Raw genomic sequence first — 8,759 nt, 5'->3', positions numbered from 1 at the left:
GCAATATCCACAAATGGACAAAATGACTAGGTAAGGACATATTGGAAAGTAGGTATAATATAATTATTTATACAATATTGTTTCACTACTAAACTTTATGTGGTATCTTTGAATAGTTATAAATATTTCATTGTATTTAGGGATTATCTAAACACAATTGTAGATACAGTGGGCAAGAATTATGGACTCGACCTCCAAGATGTGTACATTTGGTTGTGCCACTGTATAGCAGCATAATCTTATCTAGAAAGTAGCACTGTGTCTGATGAGGCTTACTCCCAAGAACATGTGCATGAGATGGCAGCCTAAGATAGAAATTTTTAAATTGAAAATAGCAATGGTTAGGGACCATTATAATGAGCTCAAGATTTATTTATTTGTTTGTTTGTTTGTTTGTTTGTTTATTTCCCAATATGAAAGTTTACAGACCTGCAAATTCTCTTTAGAATTTGCTTTAGAACATAGTGGCTTTAGAACATAGAAGAAGAGTAAGAAGAGTTTGGATTTATATCCCCCCTCCTGAAGGAGACTCAAAGGGGCTTACAATCTCCTTGCCCTTCCCCCCTCACAACAAACACCCTCTGAGGTGCGTGAGGCTGAGAGAACTCCGAAAAGCTGTGACTAGCCCAAGTTCACCCATCTGGCGTATGTTGGAGTGCCCAGGCTAATCTGAATTCCCCAGATAAGCCTCCACAGTTCAGGCGGCAGAGCGGGGAATCAAACCCGGATCCTCCAGATCAGAGTGCACCTGCTCTTAGCCACTATGCCACTGCTGCTCCCACATAGGTGTCAAACCCGCAGCCCTCCAGATGTTATGGACCACTGTTCCCATCATCCCCTGCCAGCATCATGCTGGCAGGGGATGATGCAAACTGTAGTCCATAACATCTGGAAGGCTGAGAGTTTGACACCTGTGCTTTAGAATATGTATGGTTTCTTTTACCCTGTTGCATCTGAGACAGCCATTTTGTCAATGTAGAGAATTCACTTGTTCTACTGAAGTGGGTTCAGCTGCCACCACTAAGCAGTGAGAATGTTGAGACAGTATCACATACCAGAGAAGGCTGACTTTGCATTACTCAAATGGCTGCTGACCAATCAGTAGACTGCACAGTAGACCTCTGGCCTGCACAGTGTTAATCAAGCCTGTTCTTATGTCCAGTAATATCTTTCAGTGCCCAACAATCTGGGGCCCTAACAGTCAACACTCAGGTGGGGTGGCTAAGCATCATTTCCGAGTCCTACTTCACTGCCTGTTTCAGTCAATTTAAAAGCAAAAATATTATATGGTTTGCTAATTTAATCTAAATCTGGACATAAAAGAAAAATGTAGCTTGATCTCTGGCCATTGTTAAGTCATGAGCTCATTAAGTGACAAACATCCTGTTATTTAAAGAATAATTGAATTTATCATTAAAAATGTACTATCTTTCAAGCTTGGTTCTAAAATACTTGGCACTGAATTGCCAAGAGTAAAAAAGGGAGCTGTCTTAAGTGTGTGAAGGAAAGCTAAATAGGTGTTAACAAATTAACATTAGAAAAAATGCTGCTGGCTAAAAGCTACAGGATTTGAGCATTCCCACATGAAGAATAAATTGAAGATTCAAAGATTCCCCCCCCCCCCAATAAACCAAGTACAATAAAATAAACATTGTTCAAAAAAACCTGCTGTAACCAAACCAATTATATAAAGGGAAATACGCATGTTGTTTTTATAGCCTCCACCAAATATTAAGACTGCCAGAGTAAGAAGCTTGCATTTTGTTTAATCACAGGATAAGAACAAAGTCCACAAATGAGCTTCCTATAACGCACTGCAAATTATGTCAATAATGCTCATCGGCAGGTAGTAGTTCTTAACAACAGTAAGAGTAATTTTGTCTTAATACTTGTTTCATTCTAGATGTTCCCACAGCAGGCAATATCAAACTTGCCAAACTGTGTGGAATTAATTGTGGTCATTTGGCTGCATCTCCTGCTAGTCATGGAAATAGTAAGATAAATTATCTTTCACATCTCACATTTGAATACATTGCAGCTAAAATTGCCATAGAATTTTTGTCTAAAGTCATATCCGATGAGAATTTGTGGGCGTTCATCCTCAGGCCAAGCATCTGAGGAATTCTGAAAGAAGCCAAGAGTTTAGATAAGAGAGCAAAATTTCTCAGGGCTTTTCTGCTCAACCTTAGGTCATCACCAGTTTAAATGGAAAGTGAAAATTAAATCAAATTTGAAGAGTTTTGCCTCAAGCAAAATTTTCTGAGGAATTTCAAGAAAACCCAAAGGAATTTGGATAAGAAAAAAAAATTCCCCAAGAAGGTTTTGCATATCCCTAATTGAATATTTAAATCCTCTATCCCCCATAATACAGAAAGGACAATAAAGAAAAAAACAAAAAAATCTATGTGATCTGTTGCCATATGAAACCAATGGTCTGGACCCAACCTTTTTTTGATAGAAGGAGTTTGTGGAAGGATGGGATTGTTGCTTTTCCATTTGCATAGCAGCTCTCTGTATGCAGCTTTAAAAAAAAGGTCATCCTGAGAGTTGGGGTAACTCATCTATGGCTTATCTTTAGCTTACTGGTTTTTTTAACCATCAACAGATGAAGACTGCATTACAGGATTATGTGCACAGTCCTTTCTTTCCAACTTTTTCTTTCGTCAATTTCTTGAGAACCAGCATGGAGTAGTGGTTAAGAGTAGCAGACTCTAATCTGGAGAATCAGCTTCAGTTCCTCACTCTTCCACATAAAGCCTGCTGCTGACCTTGGATCAGTCACATTTCTTTCAGAACGCTGTCATCCCCATCTGCCTCACAAGATGGCTGTTGGAGAGAGAGGAATAGATTGTGATTGTAAGTTGATTTGAGATTCCTTAGAGAAAAGTGGGCATAAAAACCAACTCTTCGTCTTCTTTTTTCCCTTTTAAGAGCTAACCATGGTGCAAAATTACATGTGCATCAAGGCAGGGCATAAAAAGAAACATTGTTTGTCAGGATAGGTACACCTCCCTCTCAAAGATATTGGGGGAAAAGATTGGCAACCCTTACCATTTCGTATTTAATGGGATTGGGGGTATTCTATTTTTAAACAAAATTGAGCATGTAAATCAAGGTGTGCAACAACACATGTGACTAAGATGCTTGACAAATATTTTTACCCCAAGCAATAGGAGCCAGACTGAACAGAAATACAAAAAGTAATGGAGCTCAATTAGATTATGTGAAGGAGTAGGGTGAATTTCTCTTTGCCCTCTTGCTCCGTTTTTATAGGAAAATCAACTTGCATAACTCAATGCTCCTGATAAAAGATCAAAAAGATTAATTAAACCAATTCACATATACCTGTGTCCATTCTGAGAATGAGAATTTTAATTCTCTGTAGGATAGCTTCACTTTTGTCTGCCTGAAATTAGGAAAGGACTGACTTTTGGGCAAGATGTTCTTTATCCAAATTGGGTAGAGTAAGGGGGAAGAGGAGTAATTTTTTTAAATTTATCCCAGCCTTTTCCCAAGGGGCTGGCATATATATGGTTCTCTGTTACCCTTTATTTTCACAATAACTACATGAGGTTGGTTAGATGGAGAAAAAATTAACTGGTCCAAGACTATATCCACACATTGCTAGAGACTGGGCTGCCATTGTGTTTTAGCAATCAATTATCTTGTCCACAGAGAAAAATCCAGTTCCAAATAATGGCTATAGTACACCAGTTCTTTAGTATCCAATGGTGAGCAGACACAACTATCTTCATGTTTTAGCAGGGATTTAAACCATGTCCTAATCCTGTGTTTTAACTGCTGTAGACTGGGTTTGTGTACTGGCATCCATTGTATTTGTGATGGAAACCAACAAAGGCAACAGTGAGATTAATTTCCTAATTTACTTTCAATATCATTGAGTCCAACACAAGCTATAACAAAACATATCACCACACACTGAACACACATGCTGAAACTGATAGAGATTTCTTGGGGTGAGGATGCAAACATTTTAGAATTATTACCAATCTAACTCATGTTCCAGTTTTGATCGTTCAATTTCTTCTCCTTGGATGAACATATTATATGTCATGGTCTTAAGTTTTACTTGACAGTTCAGAGTTTACTATTATTTCTGTCATCCATAGTTGCATTGTTACAAGTTCATTGGGGGATTTTATCCTACAGCTTGTTATATTAATTGTCACACCTGTTAAGGGACCTTGAGCTGGAACAATTCATTGGGATTTAGTTAATTCTGCACAGAACTTGATGCAATCTACTGGTATCATGTTTTACACTTTTTTGTAACATTGATGTTTCATCAATCATTCTTATGTTTCTGAATTTGTGATGTGCTTGTTTAAAGTAACTGTCATTTAATTTACTAACTATAAGGACATTATATGAATTGGAAATGGCTGGGGAAGTCCAAGAGAATTTCTGTTATTCCCTGTTGGAATGTAAAAGACCTTCCTTTTTTTCTTTCTTTTTTTGCTAGTATCCATTTATCTCCAAGGAGTGTGAGAAAGATGACCATCGAAGATTATAGTGACATCTAAAAGGCTACCAGTTTTCTTCCATCATAACCTATGAGGACTAAAAACCACCTTTTTCTTTGAATTTTTTTTTACATTTTCACCTTTGGCTTGAATTCTGCTATAAAATAAATTTAGTGGCCATTCTAGTTCAGTTTGAGTGAAGATACTATTTCGTCAATTTTTTGTTTTAAAGTGAAAGACGTCAAGGTTTAATCCATTTTAGAAGAGTTTCTTCTGGCCTGGAACTTCTGTTCCTAATTTCTGGTGTGATGGAGATCTATGACAGTGCCATCAGGCTCCTTTGAGATAAACCTTTAACTGCCATCAGACTCTTTTGAAATCAGTCTCTGAAGGCCAGTGGCATGCACAGTTTTATCAATAAGCATCAGTTTCTCAGGAAAGAGCAGAAGGTGGTCAGAAACTTGGTTGGGGTCAGAGGTAGCAGCCACTAGCTCTTTATATAGCTGTAACCTCAGTCATGGGAGCTCAGTGAACAGCAGCTTGGCTAACAAGCAAGATCAGCAGGCATTTGTGAAAGAGTTTAACGAGAGACTTTGAAAGAAAGGCCCAGAAATCCATTCCAGTACCTATTTAGGTAAGGTGACCAGCCGTCCCGCTTTTGGCGGGACACTCACGCTTTTCCGCAATGTGTCCCGCGTCCCGCGGGGTTTTAAAATTGTCCCGATTAGGCAATGTGCTCCTGCTGCCGCGTACGCCTCCTGCACTGCCGCACTGCCTTCTGGGGCGCTTCCTTGTTTCCCGCCCTGTCACAGGGCGGAAAACAGGGAAGCGCCCCAGAAGGCAGTGCGGCAGCGCGCACTCGGCCGCAGGAGCGCATTGCCTTTTGCGGCGCTCCCCAGTTTCCCGCCCTGTCACAGGTCGGGAAACAGGGAAGCGCCCCAGAAGGCAGTGCGGCAGCGCAGGATGCGGGGAGCGCCCACAGGGGAGCGCCCACCGGGAAGCACCGCAAAAGGCAGTGTGCTCCTGTGGCCGTGGGTGCCTCCTGTGCTGCCGCACTGCCTTCTGGGCGCGCTTCCCTGTTTCCTGACCGGGGAGCACCACAAAAGGCAGTGTGCTCCTGCGGCCGCGTGGGTGCGCGTGCCCCATGTTACAGGAGTAAAAATCTGATCATCTTATATTTAGGACTACTGAATATGGATGGTGAAAAAGTTGTTGCAGTCATCTGCAACAGTTGTGGTACGTTTGTTTTCTTGTTAGAATGTGTGGACGCCTCACTTGCAGCAGGTGCAAGTTGGTGCCCTCTTGGAAGAGAAGATCTAGCAACTTGAGGCATGTGTATTTACTCTTCAGCACATTAGGAAGCATGAGGATGTCTTGGACAGAATGGAGCAGACTGTCCTGGATAAGGAACATGGAGGGAATGTTTCAGAGGAGGAGGGAAGTTCCCAAACACAAGAGGCAGATGTTTGTAAGAATGCAACATATAGAAGTGGAGGGACCAGGATCATTCTGTGAGTTTACAGCTGCAAAACTGATTTAAGTTCTCTCCCCTTTCAGTGATAATGAGGATCAGGCACAGTCCTCAGGAAATGTGCAGATGACCTTGGAAGATTCAGCACATGGAATGGCCCCTGCCATTCCCCAGAAAAGAGACTATGGTTGTGGTAGGGGACTCCCTACTGAGGGAAATACAAACAATGATTTGCAGGCCTGGCAGGAGAGATGTGTTTGCGGTAGGAGACTCCCTGCTGAGGAATAGAAATAATGATTTGCAGGCCTGATAGGATGTCTTTAAAAGTGTACTTTCTCCCTGGGGTGAGAATCCATGATGTAACACAGAGGCTGACAAGACTCATCAAGTTTACAGACTGCTGTCCCTTCCATTCGGTCTATATGAGAATTAATGACACTGCACAACATGATGGTTGGGAGTTCCTTAAAAGTGAGATATTGAAGGCACAATTTCAAACAGTTCCAGTGAGGAGGAAGAAACTAAAAAAAAACCAGGATGGGTGTCTAAAGAATTTTCCACAGAGCTAAGATTTAAAAGGGACATTTAAAAGAAAAAGAAATGGAAAAGCTAGGATCTCACCAAAGAGGAATCCAAACAAATAGCCAGCACATGTAGAGAGAAAGTCAGCAAAATTAAAGTGCAAAACACACTCCGGCTTACTAGAGAAGTTAAAAACAATAAAAAGAGCTGAGTTGGTTATGTCAATAGAAAAAGGAAGAATAATGAAAATGGAAGAATCATTGTGTGGAAAAGATTATGAAATGTCTAACTGGGGCAATGAGGAAAAAGAAGTACTCAATGCTTTCTTTAGCTCGGTCTTCTCTCAAAAGGAAAGCAATGCTCAACCTGAGGAAAATGGAATAGATGATGCAGTAGGAGAAATCCAGCATAGTACAGATAGAGGTAGAACTAGAATACCAGGCTATTGTAATGAGTTCAAATGTCTCTAGAGCCTAATGTATTACATCTAAGGGTATTAAAAGAACTGCAGAAGGGTGCAGCTGCGGGAAGGATTAGAGTTAACAATGACAATGAGCTGAGGCTGGTTTCCAGTTAATGCAGTGTTTCCATATGGATTCATAAATAAGGAACTGGGAAATGCAAATAAGAAACAGGGGATCAGCTTCAAGCTCCTAACAAGCTGTAACCTAGCACTAAGCTCCACAGATGGAGTGAGACTTCCATGAAGACTCCCTCTAAGTCTGAGAACCCTTCCTCCAACTTAAGTTTCTTTTCCTCCAGGGTAAAGTCATTTGGTCATTTATGCATATCCTTCTCCACCAGAATGTATTTTGCTGTAGGGGTGTGTGTGTTAAGGGCGGTCAAGACAAGTCACTTCTGACTTATGATGATCCTATGAATTAATAATCTCCAGTATGTCTTTTTGTTGACAACCTTACTCAGCTCTTGCAAACTGACTGTTGTGGCTTCCTTGACTGTGTTAATCCATCTCATATTGGGGCTTCCTCTTTTCCTGCTGCTTTTAACTTTTCTTGGCATTAGTGTTAGTTTGCAAAACTTGTTAATAATAGGATGTTTTGGAGGACATTGATTCATAGGGTCACCTTGAGCTGGAAGTGACTTGACAGCACTTAACACACAAATGATACCAAATTATGAGGGGTAGACTAGAGAACTGTGTCAAAACAACAAAATTAATTTCAGCAGGGAGAAATATTAGGTACTACATTCAGGCATAAAAAATGAAATGCACAGATATAACATGGCCAACACTTGGCTTGACAACAATACATGTGAAAGGGATCTGGGAGTTTTAGCAAACCATAAACTGAACATGAGTCAACAGTATGATGTGGCAGCGAAGAAAGCCAGTGCAATTCTGGGCTGTATTAATAGGGTGCATCAAGGGAAGTACTAATACAATTCTATTCTGCAATGGTCAGACCTTTCCTAGAATACTAATTACTGTACAAATTCTTCTCATTCCTAGGGTAGTTAACAGCTGCAGCCAAATCTTTCTGCCAGCATATAATGGTCGTGTTAAGTTATGTTGATACATTGGGGCAGCAGACAGTAGGTCTTCAGGCAAACATTGTAGTTGCTGACCCTACAGTCTTTAATTATAATTTATTACTTAATTAGTAGTAATAATTAATAATTAATTGAATTATAATTTCTTAATTGTAATTAGGGAGCAAGTGGCAATTCTTTAATTGTGTTTATATTTGGCGCAGAGGAAACTGGGAGCCCTCCCTTTCCCTCTTATAGTTGCATTTTTGTTTGTATACTTGGTTGTTTCTGTCTGACTTTTTAAAAGTTCCATTAAAATTATGCAAAGTTCAGTTACAGTTTATTCATAGTTATTCACAATTCCATTACAAAGGTGCATAATTTACTTGAAGCGCTCTTCGCGGAACTGTATGCAGTGACCCCATTCACTTTCCTCTATGGAAGGAGCTTGCTGCTGGCAGAAAACTGTACTATCAGTGAAATCCAGTTGTTGGATGAATCCTGTTGTCTTCAATTAACTTAAACTGAATTTTTTTTACCTAGTTTTACCATGTAGGTGTTTTTTTCCAGCAGTTGCCACTTTCAAATGTCTCAGAATTGAGATGTAACCATTTTATAATTCAGGTAAATGGGTTAAATCTAGTACTGTGGTTCATATTTTATGTTTCATGCAAATTATTTAAGGATTAAAATTTTAACCATGCTAAATCTTGAGGAGAAGATACTTTGCAATCCAGTGGCGGCTCCTTATAGCTCTCTGTGACTGAAAAAGTGAGAAAGTCTCAAAGAGG

General features: G+C 40.0%; 1 long non-coding RNA gene across 1 annotated transcript; it reads left to right on the top strand.

Annotated features, from left to right (window-relative positions):
* Window positions 1–5,021: 5,021 nt before the first annotated feature.
* LOC125439726 lies at window positions 5,022–6,537 on the top strand. Its single transcript, XR_007245572.1, has 2 exons — window positions 5,022–5,118; window positions 5,667–6,537. It is a non-coding gene; the product is annotated as an uncharacterized LOC125439726 (long non-coding RNA).
* Window positions 6,538–8,759: the final 2,222 nt, after the last annotated feature.

Source organism: Sphaerodactylus townsendi, linkage group LG10 (assembly GCF_021028975.2).
Source record: "Sphaerodactylus townsendi isolate TG3544 linkage group LG10, MPM_Stown_v2.3, whole genome shotgun sequence".
NCBI lineage: Eukaryota > Metazoa > Chordata > Lepidosauria > Squamata > Sphaerodactylidae > Sphaerodactylus > Sphaerodactylus townsendi.
This window is presented reverse-complemented; position numbering and strand designations above follow the sequence as displayed.